This window comes from Ursus americanus, chromosome 27 (assembly GCF_024610735.1).
Source record: "Ursus americanus isolate L20-20 chromosome 27, mUrsAme1.1.p, whole genome shotgun sequence".
NCBI classification, from domain to species: Eukaryota; Metazoa; Chordata; class Mammalia; order Carnivora; family Ursidae; genus Ursus; species Ursus americanus.
The window spans coordinates 34678676-34699810 of NC_142153.1; positions in this window are offsets into that span (position 1 = coordinate 34678676).

Sequence of the window (21135 nt, forward strand, 5' to 3'; positions counted from 1 at the left end):
CTCAAAGATATGTATATCTTAATCCCCAGAATATAGGATTATGTTATTTTACATGGCAAAGGAACTTTGCAGATGTGGTTAAATTAAGGAGGTTGAGATGGGAAGATTATCCCAGAATATCCAGATGGGCCTAATGTAATCAATCACAATGGTCCTTAGAAGAGGAAGACAAGAGGGTCAGACAACGAATGAAAAAAAACTCTATACACTGGAAAATGAAAGAAAATGGATTTCCTTAGACCCTCCAGAAGGAACACATATCTGCAGATATCTTGAATTTATGCCAATGAAGCGGATTTCAGATTTCTGTTGTTCAAAACTATAGGTAATAGGTAAATAATACATTTGTATTGTTTTAAGCCACTAAATTTGTGGCATTTTGTTACAGCTGCAATAACCAACTGATGCAGGGTTCAAAAAATTTTATATAAACGTTTATATTATAAAATAAACCACATCTTTAGTAACATATGTACCACTATAGAACATATTTTAAAGCAACTACCTGTATAATTTTAAACCACATGGTTTAAAGATATGGAAAATTTTTAATAACTTAAAACTCCTCATAAGCTCCTTGCCCATCAAAATGCCATAACTCTTAGAGGCAACCACTACTTTGAAGTTTACAATAATTGCTTCAATAGTTTCCTTTACAGATTTATAACCTAAAAATATGTTACAATATAGTTGAGATTGCTGTCTGAACATTACATAAATGGAGGCATCAGGATACGTATTTTGTTTCTGACATTGCTCTTAATTTTTAAAGTATACTTAGATTCTTGCCTGTAGAGAATCATAATATCCATTAATATATAAGATTCCACTGTCTAAATATGCCTCAATTACATGCTGATGAACATTTACTTATTTCCTGGTTATCACAGTTATAATGTTGTTAAACATTTCTACAGGTTAAATACTAAGAAACATAATCTATGAGCTATAAGCTGCTTGTATATTCACTTTCATTGAAAATTACAAAATATAAATGCTTTTGAAACACACTGCCACCAACAGGGTATTTAAGTTCCTTTTTCTTGGTATTTTCACCATCACTTGGTATTACCTAACATACTAGTTTTTGTCGATCTTTTTATCAAAAAAGTTTGCCTATTTTGGGGGTATGTAGTTTTTGTGGCTTTTTGTATTCCCGTGATTACTAATGAAGTGAGCGCTAATATTTATATATTTTCTGACCAGATTCCTTCTATTTAATACACACACACACACACACACACACACATATTTTATTTCATTGACATGATGGAGAGCTTTGTTTTCTAGATACAAACAGGGCATTTTCTCCCTCTTTAAAAAAAAATATTTTTTTAATGATTGGAAATCCAGAACTTTCAAAACAGGACTAATAATAGAAAAGTGATAACCCCGAGCTAATATATTCAAGGTATATTAGGACATGGCACCAGGAACTATGAATTCATGTTCTGAAGGGGCAAAGTGGGTAATATCATCATCTGGTGACATGGGATTGAAATCTGGGGGGGATTTTAGGTGGGAGAGAGAGACTATGATATACAAGTTGTAATGAGGAGCAAAGAATACACCTATCCATCTCCATACCCCGTGATTTGCAGAAAATTTGAAAGGAACTGCCACAGCCTAACTGCAGGTGCAAAAGCAACATCCGTAGAGAAGAGTCGGGTTTCACTTAGGGCAAGAATATGGAAGGAATCATAAATAAGAATGTACTAATGATGAGATGTGAGTTCCAGAACGTTCAGAGGAAATTTTTCCATATTTGGAGAGAGAGAATATGGGTTTGTGCTAGTGCTATGTCAGGATGGCATATAAGGGCACGAGAAGCTGAGATTTTAAAGAAAGCCTGGGATTCGGGGCTTTTTGGAGTTATTGATATAAATAGGCAAAAAGGCATGGTGAAATGAGTCCTGGTCTCTTGAGATTATTTTGCTAAAATTTTGAATATTAGGGTGAGTCGATAGGGAAGAGGAAAACTTCCAGGAGCAAGGAGGATGCTGTGAATCCCTCCTTTCCTGGTAATAGCAGCATGAGAGCCAACGGATGGTGTTACAAGGACAATGCAAGAGCTTAGCCCCCTTTCTTCATTCCTATTCATGAATAAGGAAGTTATAAAACTGGATATTAAGCAGAACACATTTATATAAAAGAATTGTTGATAAGAAAAAAAATAATATTACAAAGAGAGATTTTCTATAAATGACTAACATGGAGAAGATATTGAAAATGCCCTAAATAAAACTTTGTTTACTAGATAGATATGATCTCAGAACCAACCCAGGAAACAGTGCCTCAGGTTTAGATCACTTTTGAGGTGCAACCAGTCCAAATATCTTTCAACCAATCACCCCATGTCATTGCAAATCAAACTAGTCTGGAGGATTGTTCTCTACCATTGACTTTTTGGCAAGTGAAATAATGGACTGCAGGAATGAATCAGATAATGCATATTTTCTCAGGTTTAATAAAGCATGTAGTAGTATGTCTTGCTTTGTGTCATTGTGTATTTGGGGTATAATATGGAAAAGAAAAAGAATATCATACTATCTGTAATCAATTTTAAAGGTTTTCTTGTTTCTAAACAGAAATTTTGATGGAAATCTTTAAACACGCACACCCACAAACTGTAAGAGACTAACAACAAAAAGGCAGGGTGAATCAGGTGATGCTCTACCCAGTTAGAAAATGCAGGCAGCAGAGGCACAATGGCTTGTGGTCCTAGAGAACAAAATAGGGCAAATATAAATTCCAGATCTTAGCTGCTGAAGTTAATTTAGAATTGCACTTTTCTGATGATTTCTTTCTTTTCTGCTCTCTTTTGTTTGTCTCATCTCTCTGCCTTTCTTGATCTCATCCACACTTTACACACACACAGAATACACACACACACATACACATAAACACACATGTAACTCATCACACTTTTGTTACGATTCACAACACAGATGCTTTATAGATTTTGGTGCTAAACTAGGTAAAGTCATAGAAATCTCTATGATCACGGATACTTAATGAAGTAAGCCTGTAAGATAACAAGCACAAGTATTATGGTTTTCCAAAACTTCCCAGAAAGAAATTTGCTTTTATTTCTCTTTTTTAAATTTGTCTGAAGATCCAGCAATTTTCTTTTAGGTTGTACTCAGTGAATATGAATCTTTCATTAGAGTCCATTTTATGTCAAATCAATGGTAAATGTGGAAGATAGCTAATAGAGAAAAAATGATCAAAATATCTAAAATCATAGGATCTAATTTGGTTATTTTTTTAACCAAATAGGGTATTAACTGTAAGTCTTTATAAACATAGAAATTAAGACTGTAAAACCATTCTCTTACAATCCAGAGTATGATCGAGTGTAAATGTGAGGGGTGTTAAATTTTACCTTTCATATAAAAATATATGAATACCATACTTAGAAGCTACCAAAATGTGTTTCAGGGAAACAACTGCCTAAGCATTACCTAGGAATTTGCCAGACATCAGCGTTGGGTTCTAACCCAGCCCTACTGAATGAGATCTGCATTTTAGTAAGATTCCCAGGTGATTTGTTTTCACATTAAAGTTTGAGAAGAGCTGTCATAGAAGATGCAGAAGAACACCTGAGTTGCACTGGAGAGAAATAAATGGAGTATTTGAATGATGTTTTCTAAGTATATTTACAATTTCTTGCATTTTTAATGAAAATGAACAGTTGCTTTTTTTCTGTCAAGATCATATCCCCAAGAAACCATGATACTACTGACCTCATAGTACAAAATAATTTACGAAAGTGTCTAAGGAAATGTGACTCAATTTGTTCTTATAACCATTCAGCCATATGCATGTTAACCAAACTGCCTTTCTCCTTATGAACAGAAAATGACAATCAGGATAAACTGTCACTGCTTCAGAATGAACACTAAAAAAAGTTTCTTAAAAGTCTGATATATGGAAGAAAACCCTATTTTCTAGGTCCTCAAAATCTTTCCTATAGTAATAGTTCACCACACTGTATTCATTATCTTTTTTTACCACACTGTATTCAAATGGCCAGAAAGATTTAATTTAATTCCCAAAAAACTTAGTGTACAACCTGAGAGGAATCAAGATCCAGATAAACTGTATAAAATTGCTCTAGATTTGAAGGCTTGGAAATTAATGATTTTTATGGTCAGATTTAAAATGTGTATATGTGTGTATATATATATATATACATTTCATTTATATTATGACCTATTAGGTAAGAGTACTGAATTTCACTGATTTGAGGAATAAAGTTTCAATTTTTCATTACCAGTTATGTTAAACAGATAATGGATATGAAGTATAAACGTAAACATAGCTATAACAGGCTCTCTTTATGATTTTAATGGTCCTTATCTAATTATCCATTTGCATCATATCTTCCTTGTTTATAATCACAACTCTATAATTTATGGGAGTTTCTGATATGCCAATATAACAACTACCTAACAATTTTATCATGCCTTCCTAGACATTTTATGATGCCTTAATTCAGTATCCCTGCTGTACCCAGTAGTTGTCACTTAGATAAAGGTGACATGCTGCTTTTTACCTCTGATGAAATTTCAGACTAATAGAGCTTTGCCACAGAGAGAAAAATAAAAGTAGTCATTTCTAAATTTAGGTGGTAGTATAAACCCAGGTTGAGGTTGGCAAGATCACAGCAAAGAAGGCTATTTGTCACAATAATCAGTAAAGTTTGGAGAAAAAGTTGTCTGTGCTATTAAAAATAAAAATAAAAAATAAAAATATCAAGCTTCATTTGCAATTAATTTATTGATATCTTTATCTGGGATCTTCTCTGAAAACTTTGCTTCACATTCCCTTAAGTGTCTACATTATCAGTTACCTCAGTATCCTTAATTTTATACTCTTCAGCTTATATCTGATAATCAGTAAGATTTAGAAAACTGACATTTATGTTCAAAATTTTTTAAAAATAATTATTTGAAGATATTTTTCAGGTAAGGGAAATACTTACAGCTGGAGTTTTAAAGTGTATCTTTAGTGATGTGCCCTAAAGCTCAATTAGAATTATTGCAATGACTTAGAAACAATAAAATGTTGAACTACAGTTATGTAACGGACATATTTCTTTTCTAAAATTTAAGTTAAATAAGTTTATCACTAGCATTCATTATTCATACTCAAGCTTATGTTCTTATAAAATGGAAAACGTAGATTTAAAAAAATCCAATAGAATTCTGACTGATGAACTAAGCTTCAGTTTACAAAATAAGATCTTAATTTCAATGAGCTGGTTTAGTAAGTTAAAAAAGTTCAAAGTTAATTATTCTAAAAACACTGTTAGATCGTAGTTGTTAAAAATCACTCTCTCGGGGCGCCTGAGTGGCACAGCTGTTAAGCGTCTGCCTTCGGCTCAGGGCGTGATCCTGGCGTTATGGGATCGAGCCCCACATCAGGCTCCTCTGCTATGAGCCTGCTTCTTCCTCTCCCACTCCCGCTGCTTGTGCTCCCTCTCTTGCTGGCTGTCTCTATCTCTGTCGAATAAATAAATAAAAAAAATCTTTAAAAAAAAATCACTCTCTCAGTAGGAATTTTTTTAAAAGGTTGTTTATATTTTGGAAGAAATGGCCAATTACTAAATATGTGCTTGCATGTTGGAAAGGAAAAACTTGCACGTAGAGAAAGTTATCATGGGTTAAATAATTTATTCTTATAAACTTATGTGAACTAATTTGTCTGTATGGGTTTTTTTTGTTATTGTTTATTTATTTATTTCCATAACCTGAGTGAATATGAGATTATTTGCCTCCTGAAACTCTTGTCTGAATAAGGAACAATCACAAACACTATATAATAGCAATGTGATTTTACTTCACACCCAGCATGTACCTACATAGCCTGGAAGCAAGAGTTTTGACAAAGTAAATGTAGTAGTATCTTTCTGAGAAAGAGGAAATCAATGAATCAGCAGAAGCACCCTGCTGGTCTCAGCTGTCCAATGCTGAGCAATCAGTTTCCTCATTGATACAGAATGGCTATTCCCTTTACTCTTTTAAAAAGTGCTCCCTCTAGATAACAACAAAAGTAAGATAACAAATATCAATAGTGTGGGAAGTCCCCTATACAAGCTCTCTGGTAAACAGAAGGGGAAAAACAAACAAACAAACAAACAAACAAACAAACAAAAAACCAGATCAAGCTTTCCTGGAGCTCAGTGTTTGTGTAGAATGAGTTCAGGATGATACACTCAGTACCGCAACTCTATTTGCTATATCTATGAAATTTTCCTGAGTACAACTTTATGTATATTGTTTTCTTTATTTCTGGCACTTACAGTTAACATAAAATCTGAGTGTAGTCTTTCACAGTTTCATTTTTTTTCCCGATGCAGATAGGTGTAATACATGATATAACCAAGGCTGTATAATATTAAAATAATTTCTACTTCAATTTTAATAGAGGAAACAATATCACGTAGAAAATCTTTGGGGACATTTCTAGAGGGAAATAAGTACGTGCATATCAATTTTGATCCAGGTGTGCCACAATATCCCTACTTACAGAATAAATATTTATGTAGCCACTATTAGAAGATAACACATAAAGAAGGTATCTCTAACTACTTCTGTATCTCCACTTGCAATCCCGGGCCATTCTATCTTCTCATTATTCTGCTGGGACTATGCATGTTATACTTGCTCATCCCAGCTTTATTTGTAATGCCTCTTATCTCTTGCCAAGCATAGCTCTGATTTCTGCGCACCTTCCTATTTGGGCAAGACATTAAAGGTTCTTATCATTTCCATTTCAAAGTGATCTTAGGAAAGTAGAAGACTCAGAGTTCAGTTCTTAACGGGATGATACTCTTTGAAATAACCATTCCAATATTGTCCTTGAAATAACATCTGTAGCTCGCCATCAATTTTTTCTTTTCCCAATTCTGCTGTGGATTTTACACCTGCTAAATCATAAAAAAAAAATAACTAAGAGGTTTTTATTTTTTCCCCTTAGAATATTTCTGTTAAGCTAATTGAAGAATTGTCTTAATGTTGCCTGCAGGCATACATAAATGTTATATAAAACATACCATCATTATTTACTAACATAACTGAAAGTAAACAAGATAGGCAAAGTAGCTTTGCAGTCATAGGTTGGCTTCATTTGATGTTTTATAATCACACACACAAAAATTTCACATTTTGCATTACTTTAATACCAAATCTACAAACGTGAATTCATGGAGACTCTCCACTAGAATATGTTTTGGTAAATTATTATTGTTTTCAATGCCAAATAGCACTATGTGCCAAAAGATCACTATATTTTACCTGTTAGAAGTTACAGTTTGGTTAATACACAATGTGCATGAAACAAGCAGTAATTTTTAGCAATTTTATTATAGCTCGATGAAACTCTAAAACATATGTGTATTTTCACATATATTTAACCATACGCCTCTTCAATGTCTTTATATGTATAATGGATGGAAGAGCAGTATATTACATAGTTACCTTATGTGAATTAATGAATTTTTATATGTTCAAAGTACCCGCATAAATTGTCTGCCACATAAAACAGCTCAACATTTTTTAAATTGTAGGTGTGTATATGTATGTGTATGTGTGTATGTACGTATGGGTCTGCTCCTCTACCTACCTACCTACCTACGTACCTACCTACCTACCTAACTACTTAAAAGGTTGATCTCATATATTATAAGTCAGGGGAGGTAAAGAAGCATGACTGAGGGGTGCAAGTTAAAATAATATGGTTAGGAAAAACCATGCTGAGAAGATGACATTTGAAGAGATAAGGAACAAATCATGTGGATGTTTAGAATACGCAATAAAAATATATGCCTACATATTTCTGTCTATGTGTATAGACAGATACAAAGTTAAATGGAGGTAACCAGCACTTTTGAGAAGGGGTAAGGAAACCACTATGGCTAGGGCAGAATGAGGATAATAACACCATGTATTAAATTCTGAGAGACATGATACAGTGCATGGGGAAAGGTGAATACAATACTTGGGACTGAAGCCATTGTAAGGACTTTACGCTATTATTCTAAGTGAAAAGGAAAGATATTAGGGTTATTAGAGTTTTATGTTGAAAGAGTAGTGGTCTTAATCATTAGCTTAATTGTTTGGGAACAAATTAAGGTGGGAGGCAGTGGGGAATCATTGCATTAACTTCAGGAAAAGGGGATGGATACTTGGAACAGGATGATAGCAATAGAAATATGGAAGGATGTGGTTGGACACAGGATATATATTAAGGGTAGAGCTGATTAGTACTTTTCCATCAATTGGTTATGGACAAATGAGAAAGATCTTGTAACAGTAAAACAGAAAATGTTTATAACAGATTATGAAAATGGTCACCATAGAATATTGCAGACATGCCTTGTACAAGCTCTCAACTAGGCTTTAAGAGGCCTTTAGGCTTTCTGCTTTGCTGCTTTTGGGATCCCTGCACCACCACCATGTGGAGAATTTCGGTAAGCCTGTTGGATGAAGAAAACCACATTCCTCAATAGCTCTCATCCTCCTGACAGCCAGCCAATCTCCAAACACAGAGCATGAAGCTAAACAACATCTGTCCACAGACCAGCAAAAGAATTGCCCAATATGCTCAGCCTCATTTGCCAAAGGACAGAATTTTGAACTAAATGATTGGATGTTTTCTTAACCACAAAGTATTAAGGTGGTTTGTCATGGTGCAAAGGTAATTGTTACAGAGGATCTAAAATTCTTTGCTGGACTTGGATTAGAGTATCACAGTCTCCTATAGATTGTGGTATAAAATAAAATTGTCTATTATATGCAAAACAAAAAAATTTTTTTTTTCTTTAGATCTTATCCCCAAAGACCAGAGGCTTCTAGGACATCTTAGTAACATTAAAACATCACACACTGGTTAAACTCTTATCAGTTTTTTATCATAAAGTCAAGCTAAATAATTCTCAATATAGGTTCATACAACTATATATTCTGAGTCTACTCCTCTCCTACTTGGCTGGAAGACTTATCTCTATCTTCTTCTCTCTCTTTATTTCCAACATCTCCTTCCCAATCCTTACTCTCAGTTGACGACTTCCAATTTCACTTGGGCGGTGAGGGTGGGGCAGTTACATGATGTTCAAAAGAAAACTTCCACTATAAGGCACCAACTTAACTACACAACTGTTTGGATCTTTGTACACCATATTTTTCCTTCCATTATATTATTATAACTGATCTAATCTCATTTTTCTATGTGAGACAGAGACTAGCCTACCCATTTCTGCACAGGATCATATCTACTTTCATCTCTCCCATTTCTTCTGCATTGAGTTGCCTCTTTTAATTAGGTCTTTCTTTAATGCCCACTTTTTGAGCCACATTCTCAAATTAAAAAGGTAAGCATAATCAATTTTACAATAAGTATGAATAATTTAATTTTCTTAAATGAAGATTGACTGATGAGTATATAAACAGGTCGGATTACTCTAAACATTTACAAACTAATGTGGGCACTTATTCTTCTACATGGATTCACCATCACAATACATACAATTTTGAGTAGTTGTTAGTATTTTCAGGATAAAATATTTTATTATTCAGGACAGTTTCTTATGACATTTATTAAAGGAAATAATAATCATGTTTTCCTCATTTCTTCATATTTTGTTTATATTATATTTATTAAATTTAAAAACATAACTTTTTCATCCTTGCAAAATGTTTTTCTAATGCATATAATTAGAATTCAGGGAATTATATTATACACTCAGCAACAGGGGTATAATAGATGCCAGCTGCAAGGTTTTGAACTTCAAAATCTGGAATTTAAGATTTCTGAAATAATAACTCAATTTATTGTTGGCATTACAGAAATGATGCTGATGTTCTTTCTATGCAATAAATATGGTGTGCCCTTAGATAATTCATTAAAAGTTTCATAGAAATATTTTCATTGAATGCCTTGGAAATCTTTATTGGTTACCTTTTCTTTAAAAAAATATTAATTTTTAAATTAAATATCTCCTTTGTTTTTTACATTATCTTTTTATTATGTTGTTTAATGTTCTGAAGCATGTTAGAAAAATATTTTCGCAGATGACCTTCCCTTTATTTGTTGGCAGGATTTTCTGGTGTAGCAGAGAATGATGATGTTATTGCTTGAAGCAATATTCTAGCTGTGCTCAGCAGGCAGGAGAATCTCAGTCTAGACACACTTATCAAGTTCGTGTGCATGTATGGCTATACAGAAATTGGATGATGTGTCCTGGAGAAGGTTATGAATGATCAACAGTTTAGTGATATGATTGGTGCTGGCTTTTCTGGGGCAATTCTGAATTAAAACATATTTTTAAAATTTCCATTTGAGTAAAATTCACCTTACTGATCATATATTTTGACAACTGGTTTAGAAAAAAATCTATCTCCTATATTTAAGAAGCTAAAGAACATTGTCCCTTAGGTAATAACATCATAGGCATATTGCAAAAATTAGCATGATTGACTGGTAGTAGAGAGATATGGTATGTTTCCTTCAGGTAAAAATGGAAATTTACATACACTCATATCCATTTTCTGAGAATAGTTAGAAGTCAAATAGCCAATTGACACTGAGGCTTGTGGAAGTGTGGATATTTTTGAAAACCATGGAAAATGTTTTAAAGCAGCTACTATAGAAGAATACAATTAAGAGACAAGAGAAACAAATGGAATTCAAATTTTTTAAAAATCTAAAGAAATTTTAGTGGCAGGGATTTAAAATTGAGTAACTCAGCATTTTCCATAACCTTATATAAAATACATAACCTGGAAGAAAAACAGAATAATAAAAGAATATAGAATGAGTTTGGCAGAAGTTGACAAGATGAGAGGATCAGGGAACTAAATGTACCATAGTATGAATCTACTATTGTAATATCTTATCATGAGATCAAAGTGGTTGAGGAAGGTAGCCACTCTGTAAAACAGTATGGAGGTTCCTCAAAAAGTTAAGAATAGTAGAACTATCCTCTGACCCAGCAATTGCACTACTAGGTATATATCCAAAGGGCACAAAAAGTGATTTGAAGGGGCACATGCACTCCAAAGTTTCTAGCAGCAATGTCCATAATCGCCAAAATATGGAAAGAGCTCACGGTATATATGTCATCAATATATACGGTGATATATATATATATATATAGATATATATATAGATATATATATAGATAGATATATCTATATATAATATATATAGATATATATATTATATATATAGATATAGATACATATATATTATATATATATATATAATATTACTCAGCTATCACAAAGAATGTAATTTTGCCATTTGCAATGACATGGATGGAACTATTTTGCTCATGCTAAGCGAAATAGGTCAGAGAAAGACAAATACCAAATGGTTTCACTCATATGTGGAATTTAAGAAACAAAACAGATGAGGGCAGGGAAGGAAAAATAAAATAAGATAAAAACAGAGAGAGAGAGAGAGGCAAACCATAAGAGACTCTTAACTATAGGGAACAAACTGAGGGTTGCTGGAGGGGAAGTGGGTAGGGGGATGGGGTAAGTGGATGAAGGGCATTCAGGAGGGCACTAGATGTAATAAGCACTGGGTGTTATAAGCAACTGATTAATCACTAAATTCTACCCTGATGCTAATAATACACTACATGTTAACCAAATTTAATTTTAGAAATTTAAAAATATGTAAATATAAATAAATATATGTAAATATATATATGTATATATATATATATAACACTACATGTTAACCAAATTTAATTTTAGAAATTTAAAAATATGTAAATATAAAAATATATATATATATATATATATATATATATATATAATGAGCACTAGGTGTTATATGCTACTGATGAATCACTAAACTCTACCCTGAAACTAGTAATACACTATATGTTAACTAACTTGAATTAAAAAAAAATGAGGAAATCAGTCAAATTAAGCAGTACTAGTGGATGAGAAAAGTGATATATTTCAAATGAACTGGAGTTTACAATGACTATGAGCAGATTAAAGTAGAAAAAGAAAATGAGACAAGTTGAAAAAGCATTTGTGGTTAGAGAAGGAATTGATTTTGAAATATTCATGGTGGAGCAATACTGAGTAGTAATGAAATGCAAAATGGGTGTGTATTTAAAAATAAAATGGGATGGAAATTAAGTGGTTAAATATGATGAAATAAAGAATCTTTGAAAAAAGGCAAGAAAAAATATAGAATAAGTAGATGTTAATAACTTTCCCAAACTGGAAGATATCGTTAAAGATAGGGCAGCATCTATCCCTTAGAACCACGATGATTGAAGTACATGGCAATTGCTTCTTCTAAGTTCCTGAACTGGAGCAACAGGAAAAGGTCCCTTTAATAAAATAGTGAAAGGCATAGCAGTATCAAGGAAAACGATAACAACAACAAAAACAACAACAACAGTTTTCTATTGATTCGAAGAAGAAAACAGCATTCTGTAACAAATTGAGGAAAGGTCGAAGAAAAGAATGCAGTGGATTATGACAGTGACCAGCTAGCTGTAAAGGGCTCACAGTCCTGCACCTGCCCCAGTTCCTCTGCAGAGTGCAAAACATCTTGGATCATCTCATGCCCAAAAGGGATAATTTAATTTAACTGTAATAGCCAAGAAATCTGCACGGGACCATTCCCATGAAGGAAGAAGTGACCCCACTATAGTAGATGATGAAAGCACAGTCTAATTAGAGCCCAACTAGAAGATGCAGCAGCAAATTAAAGAGAACTGCAACATCACTGAAAGCAACAAAAGGCTAAGTCCCTGAGGAAGATGGTCTTGCTTTGAATAAGTCAAGAGAAGTCACAACTTCATCAGCTATATTTCAGAGGACATCAATGTATAGAATCCAATCATAAAACCAAACTAGCCAATTCTAAAACAGTATAATACATTTGTAAATTCAGACCAATCTTTCTCCGAACATCATGATGTTACTAAGCCACCTATTTTGCACATAAATCTATAACCCCTCTTGTGTTGAACAATGGGAGGAAAAACATCTAAAGAATATATAACCTTTACAAAACTTAGTTACTTAAACTGAAATCAAATGAATTACTATTAAACAGTGGGTATGAATAGTCTTGCCACACACCAAGTTGGATGGGGATTATGATACATCATATATTATTTGTTCAAAATTACTTTCTCTCCATCAGTGCTTCATGGTAGGTGGGATATTCTTATCTACCCCATTGACTTTTGCCTTGGCCATGTGACTTGCATTCTTCAATGGATTTTGAGCAGACCTGACTTGCAATGTCTAAGCAGAATACATTCTACTCATGTAGTTTCACTGAGGTCCTCTTTATTTCCCTCTATTATGATAACAAAATGTCCTCCCCAAGCCAGTTGGAAAAAGCAAAGGCATTACTGAACTGCAGCAGTCACATGAAAAAGAAATAAATGCTCTTTGTTGTAAGCACCGAGATACTGGTTTTTTTGTTTGTTTGTTTGTTTGTTTGTTTGGGGTTTTTGTTTGTTTGTTTGTTGTAAAAGCTGACTTACTATGGATTTATCAAAATATTACATAAATTACATTATATTAATGTAAAGGGCCTCTTTATATTAAAAAGATCAAACGGGACAGTAAGAGCTATTTCTGATAGCCATTATCACTAGATTCTGTTATTCAACATGCCTCTCTCCTACAGATAATAATTTGCCTGTGAAGTTTATAGACTTAGAATATAGTTCTCAGTCTTTGCTTTTCCATTAGTTTTGTTGATAATTTTTTGTGGTAGCAATTATCTACACTGTGATAAATTTTCAGACGTATCTTTTAAATGAAGCATGTTCATGTCTTCTCCCTTTATCCCTTTGCCTAGATACTAATGTGATTAACATTTTCTTATTACATAAATTAAGTCACTAAAAACCTTCAGTTTATCTTGGGATGGTCAAATTTTATAGAAAATCACTTATGAAATTTAAGTTCTACAGTTGAATAACTACAGAAAATGAGAACCAAAGATAAAGCAAACAAGAAAATTAATGGTGCTTATAATTCCCCTATCTACTGATAGCCACTGTTGAAATATTGACATGAATTCTTTCCCCAAAAAACTGGGATAATATTCAATGTGATACACTTAAAAATATATAGCATAATGAATTGTTAATTAAATTAGATATATTTCCACTGCATTCAAATTTATAAATTGACTTAACCTACTTAGCAATTTCTTATAATTTTGGACTATAGTCATTTGAGTTAATTAGGCAAAAACTAAAAGAGATATTTCTGTTGATTTAATAAAAGCTCTGAAAATGTTTTGCAGCTTGGTTGCTATTGCATAGTATTTAACTCAGAGAAATTTCTTAATGTGATTCTAAACTATGTCTACCACAGCTGTCTCTTAATATTGATAACAGTAAGAAAGAAATAAGTAGCTCTAATTATTTCTTCAAGTCCTAGAAATCAGATGCTGGATTTAGGTCTACTGTACTCTAAAGCAATCTGTAGTCAGTAGACCTTAATATTCTCTCTACTTTACATACCTAAAACACCAAAATTGGCAGAACTAACTATTAGCATCATTTTGCTGAACTTGGATAGCCCGGGTTCACCTAAAGATTTAAAAATGTCATATTTCTAATGGAATTGAGCTCAAGATCTTGCTAGATAAGCTTGGGGACTATAAAATTTAATCAAAAGACAATAATATCAAGGTAACAATAATATCCTAGAAAAAAATTTATAATATCCCTTTTCTAATTTGCATGGGAATCTTTATTCTTCAGAGAATGCTACTTATACCTCTAAATGTCCATTGAAATATGGAAAACTCTATGTAAGAAAGGGATAAATATCAAGGCAGTAGAACAAATGAACTTGTCTTGATTTCTTTTACTGCAATGCCTGCATTTTCTTTGTATGTGGAAAAAAAAGAAAAATGGCTTTCTAATCTTTCTGCTTCAAAAAACAAACACTTATGTAGAGATACTTAAGTACAAACTGAGAATTTTTTTTCATGACTACATTTAAATGTGACATTAGTCCACTTTTTCCACATAACAGAGTGTTCATTAAAGTCTGCAAGCTGCTGCAACAGAGGTCTTTTGTCAAGGTTTCTGTGCATTTCCCCTTTGGTTTCACATTTTTAATTGGTTTAACCAAAAAGAACATAATCTGTACCTGGTAACAGGAAGATATCCAAGTTTCATATTAGCTTTCTTATCTCTAGTGGCTATCTCTAGCAATACAGAATACTAACGAAAAACATATAAGGACCTCTTTGGCTATAAAAAAGGAAAAGATGATCTTCATTTTTGGAAAGTTTTACCACTAGACCACATGGCTCCATGCAATTTTCTCTAGTGTGGTCTCAAACATATTGTAAGTAGACTTCCAATGAGTTGAATTCTTTTTGTTAAGGTGTTATATTGCCAAGCTGTTAGAGTAATGCAGCTGGGTCTAAAATTTTTGGCTTTTTAGTCAAAGCTGAACAGTGTCCATAGATTTTTCTGAGCCACTTCCAACATACAGTAGCAGCTGCTGTGTTTATGTACAAAACCACTGTGCAAGTGGCAATTAAACTACAAAATTCTAGATACGTACTTGGGAAGCAGCAGGCAGTCAGCACACAACTGGCATTGAGCTAAAACAGAAAAGATTCCTACTTTCAAAATGTAAGTCAAACTAACAAACTTCATGCTGCTGTGTATATAAAATGGTGGGTAAAAACCAACACTCTTTGAAAGAACAGGACAAGAATTTTTAGAATGAAATATAAAAGATTTTTCTTTTCTTCACTTTTTCCACATGTGGCTTTAAAAAGTAATTATAAGGAGCATGAACTCTTTTGAAACATTGTAAAACAATTAGTATTTAACATTCATATCTTATAATAAGGTATTATTTTAGTGCATGTCTGATGTGTGCAAAGTCCTAATTCTGATTTTATAAGGGCAGAAGAGTGTGAAATTATTATAGGCTTTGCTTTTAACATTTGGGGCGTATGAATGAAAATGCCAAAATGCCTCTGATGAAAATAAAAGACAATTATAGTCATAGGCATTGCATCTACTGAGTATTTCCTCTCTTCGAAGATCTAGATGGAATATAAATTTTCTTGAAAAGTACAGGCTTTAAATCTAGTGGACAACACTTTTTAGAGTCTGTCATTAACTCCAAAAAAGTTTTAGATGTGGTAGACTGTCTTCTGGGATATTAAGCAGGATAAATGTGAGTTTATTTACTCTTTTTAAAAAATATTTAATTTACTTATTTGAAAGAGAGGGAGAAAGAGAAAGAGAACATGGGGGAGAGGGAGAGAGAGAATCCCAAGCACATTCTGCACTGAGCGCGGAGCCTGACCCAGGGCTCCATCTCACGACCCTGAGATCATCACCTAAGCTGAAATCAAGTCAGGCACTTAACCAACTGAGCCACCCAGGCGCCCCAAGTCTATTTATTCTTAATTTACACTGTCAAATGCTGTAAAGTTCTATATGTTGTTAAATAGCTCTTTTCATGTCTTAACGAAAATGTACTCTTATCTAGCACATTTTGCAGAAATAATTTATTTTTATTAAACATTTTATTAAAGACTATAAAATATAGTTTTGTTCTGTCATCTAATGAAAAAAAAACCCCTTAAATACAAGGATCAAAAATGTGAGATAATATATTAAACTAACACAAAAAAATAAACAAAACAACTTGATCTCTTTCAAATGTTTCAAACACTCCCAGAGTTTCAGATATGACTTCCCTTCATGGTTTATCTCACTTCTGACACTCCATAATATCACTGAATCTTCTTGATTTTAATATCAAGACAGATGGTGAGGTAAAATATGGGAAATGCCACCTGCAAAGATTCCAGAAGAACTGAGATTTAATCCTGCTTGAATGACTCATTATTTGTAAAACCTGGAATGACCATTAAACCAGCGTAAATCTGGGATTTCTTTTAATAATTAAACCCACCCCCCTCAGGAATGTATAAAGTAGTTTCTCAAGGTGGGATATATAACTGTATGGGACATTTAGGAATGTGACTGGAGAAATATGAAATCCATTCAGTTCCAGACTCCATGAGGTTACAAGCATTTCATTCTAGTCACAGCTGTCTTCCATATCCCTGCTTTATGCTTTTCATGGAATAGGCACTCAATGTACATTTAATGAATAGATATTGAAACATTTCATACTTTGAGGGTACAAACTTTACCAAAAGTTGTATAGTTGCAAAAGAGTTTTCTTTTTATGTTAAAATAGCTTTGATTTATTATGCAGTAAATTGCAGTATATGAACTTCTAAATATGGTGACTTCAAAGACATTTTTCATTTACAGTGATTCTTATTGCCTTAAGTCCTAAGACTTCTCAAGAAATTTCAGTTTATATTTGGGATGGAGATTGTTCGTTGGCCATCAAAATTCATTTTTCTGTATTTTTATAACTGGTTTAAGTGGGCTGTCCATCCAGCAATCAAATTCTTCAAGTTCCACATTAGTGAGCCTTGGGTTGATCAATACAGTAGCTCACCTCTTCTTTCTGGGTACACATGAAGCTATATTAGCAAGACTTCCTTCTGCTGAGATCATGTGACCAGTCTGGGGCAATAGAATTAATGTCTGACAATTTCTGACCCAGCCATGAACACTTCAACACAACCCTCATGCCCCTCCCCCAACCAGGTTGGCTCATTGTCCAGTTAGATACCAAGAACCCAGAATCTTGGGACCCCAAGACTCTATGGAAACAATGGAAACACTGATGGAAAGAGTAGGTGTCTATGAGCGACTACATAAAAGACTTATAAAGAAGAACATCTGCATTTTTTTGTGCAGGAAATGAGATTTTATTGTATTAAATTAACCAAGATATTCAGGTTTCTTTGTTTACACAGAGTAGCTTATCCAAACCTAAATAAAATAGAAACTTGTATCTGGAAATAGGGTGTTAACAATAAGTCTTTATGTGTCATTGGCTTAGTGTTGTGAAAGATAAGGAATTTTACACTGAATCCTTGAAAGACAGATGTTTTGTATCAGCAAATTTTTTCATAAAATTGTCAACTTTGATAGAATGATTATATGTCCCTCTGTTAGAAGCTACAAGGTAAAAAGTTGGAAAACACTGTCATAGTTGTATGTGTTGGCTGATACTATTTTGGCAAAATATGACAAGGCAGAGATAAGTTCAGGAAGAAATCAGGTGATACATAAGTAGAAAGAAAGAGTATATAAAGGTTCTATAGATTCATTACTTTTCAGTGTTAAAAATCAGATTGCAAGTTTATCTCAAAGAGTTGAAAATAAAATTTTAAAAGCCTTGATCGGCACAGGATCATTGATACTTCTCATGAACAAGGTGACGGAGATCTACCATGGTATGGTCTGGAGAGAGAGGTACTGGAACAAGACAGCAATGAGATAAAGGATATTTAAAGGTTATGTCTAACAAAGAATTTCAGGATTGATTATTAAAACATCTAAGTGATTAGACCAATTCAGTTCTGAGGAAAGTGTATTGCCTAAAGAACAAGGGGCCCAGACTAAAAAAGGACTTTAATTTAAAAATGCCTTCAAGTTGACTAATTATATGTTGTTGTAAAGACCCCACTTGTATTTATAATCATCAGGCTCGCTCTTCAAATGGAGGGAATGATCTGTGAAAATGAAGAGGCCACTGGTTCACAAGGGAGGAGAGGCTCTTCATTACTCCTCATTAATTACGGAATTACTGGGAATTCAGGCTTTTCTCCTATGCCTCTCCTGATACCACCCTACTGGAAAGAGCAGGGGGTCTTATTCCTGTTTCATATATGGCCTCAAATGACACTACGGGGGTCATGAGTTGCCTTGTTATCATAGGTAACTGAAGAAAGTCCCGATTCTCCACTAGGCCTCCTCTGAAACTCCCCACTTGGGAAGGGTATGAGAAACCCCATTTCTGCCATGTGGGGGGTTGAAGTCTAGCTCTTCCATGTAGTCTCCAATGACACTGTTGAACGAGGTTCCCGGTAACTTCCTGGTGGGGGCGAAAATCCTAATTCCCTATATAGCCTTCTCTGATTTCACCCTGACAGGGCATGGGGTATTTGGATCACCTCATTGCAACCTGACAAGTGTGGAAGTTCCGATGACTCACTGGAGCTTTGCTATTGCGGGTATGGATGGAGCTACACATTTTTTTCTGGGGTGTATGACTGGAATAGAGCAGTATTAGCTAAATATTTTCTGTATCATTATCCTCTCCTTTCCTGATCATCTGGCTAGAAGGAGTAGGATCTTGTTAGGACCTATATTGTCTGTACCCATTGGCATTTCTGGGTTACCACCTTCTCCTACATACTCTGGGTTATAGGAAAACCTGGAGAACTCACCACCATCACATCATTCTTTGTGTCCTGAAGTCTCTGGTTGGTCTGCCTTCTACTCTATACCTTTCAGACTCTTCTTAAATATAAAGTTTATGTATAATGCATGGTGGTTTTAGTTGTATTTAATGGAAGGAATAGGGAAAAGTATGTCTATTCCATCTTCCTGGAAGCAGAAGTTGTGAATATGATATTTGAAGTATTATCATATATAATATTATTTGAATGAGAGTGTTTGAGCTCAGAAAAAAAATGTAATACAAGTGAATCATTTTATAGTTGAGATACCTGGAGCTCAGAAATGTCAAGTGGACTATTCAAAAGTTCTCAGGAGCTATTGCTTTTATTGTGCTCTATATTGCTTCAAGCCTAATATAGAATTTTCTACCCCTCAAAGCTTTCTGATATTCTTGATACATTGAAAATAGTGAAATTATAATGTTTTCTACCATGATATGAATTTGACAATCTCTCCTTGTAATTATGTCAAATAGTTATGCTATTGGTTGTATTCTAATTTAAAATGTTGAACCTTCCTGGTGAATTTTTTATTATCATTTTATAGTGAACATTGTAATCCCTATTAATGATTTTTTATTGAAAGTTTTTTTTTGTGTGTGTTAAAATACCAACATTAATTTTATCCTCTCACTTTTAAAATTCAATCTTTCTTCTGTGTTGTTGTAAGAGGAATGAAACTGGATTTGTATAAATAAATAAATAAATAAATAAATAAATGCAAATTTACAATCTCCTTTTTAACTAGTAATTTGCCATCAATATTGAAGCATTTGGATTTGTTGCTACCATCCATTTTACATGTGTCCTTTTTTTTTTAATGATTTTATTTTATTTATTTGACAGAGACAGCCAGCAAGAGAGGGAACACAAGCAGGGGAGTGGGAGAGGAAGAAGCAGGCTCCCAGCGGAGCCTGATGTGGGGCTCGATCCCAGAACGCTGGGATCACACCCTGAGCCAAAGGCAGATACTTAATTACTGCGCCACCCAGGTGCCCCTTTCATGTGTCCTTTTAACCCTGCCTTTCTCTTACTCAATTGTCCTCTTTCTGACCTTCCTTAGAACTGATTACTCTTAGCCTTTCTCAACTTTTGTCTATTCTTGTTTCAGACATTTGGGGTTATATTTCTATTCTTCACTGACTACAGTTACATTGTTATTATTTGAATTTAACATTAAAAAGTTAATTTTACCAATTAACCCCTTTAATTCTGACAGCCAGCCCCTGTGGTACATGCTGCATTTATCTGCATTATAATTCTGCCTAACTGTATGTTAGTAGAATTGGTCACGTTTGTTATTTCTGCCATACATGTCAATTTGTTTGGTCTTCGATATTTCTTTTCAAACTTTTTCTTCCCAAATTCTTTTTCTTCCCAAATTCTTTATTACTATTTTCCAGATTTCTTCTATTGGAAGAAAATTCCCTTGGTCTTTTTGTAGAGTGATTTTTAATTTCATCTATTCTTGTCAAGTCATAGTTTCATTGCACATAATCATACAATTGTTTTCTACTCTCAGCAATTTGAAGATGCTTGAGTACGTTTGTACCATATGGAAATTTTATATAAACATACTGAATACTATGTGTTGTATCACACTATTTCACTGTATTTACATACATGTGTTTTTAAACATGTTCCAATTTGAATGACATTCACTCCACAGCTACCTTATTTCTCCAACTTAAGTTATATTCAATTGTCTCAAACTGACACAGTTATTGTTTTGCTACTGGGTGTGCTTTCACATTGAAT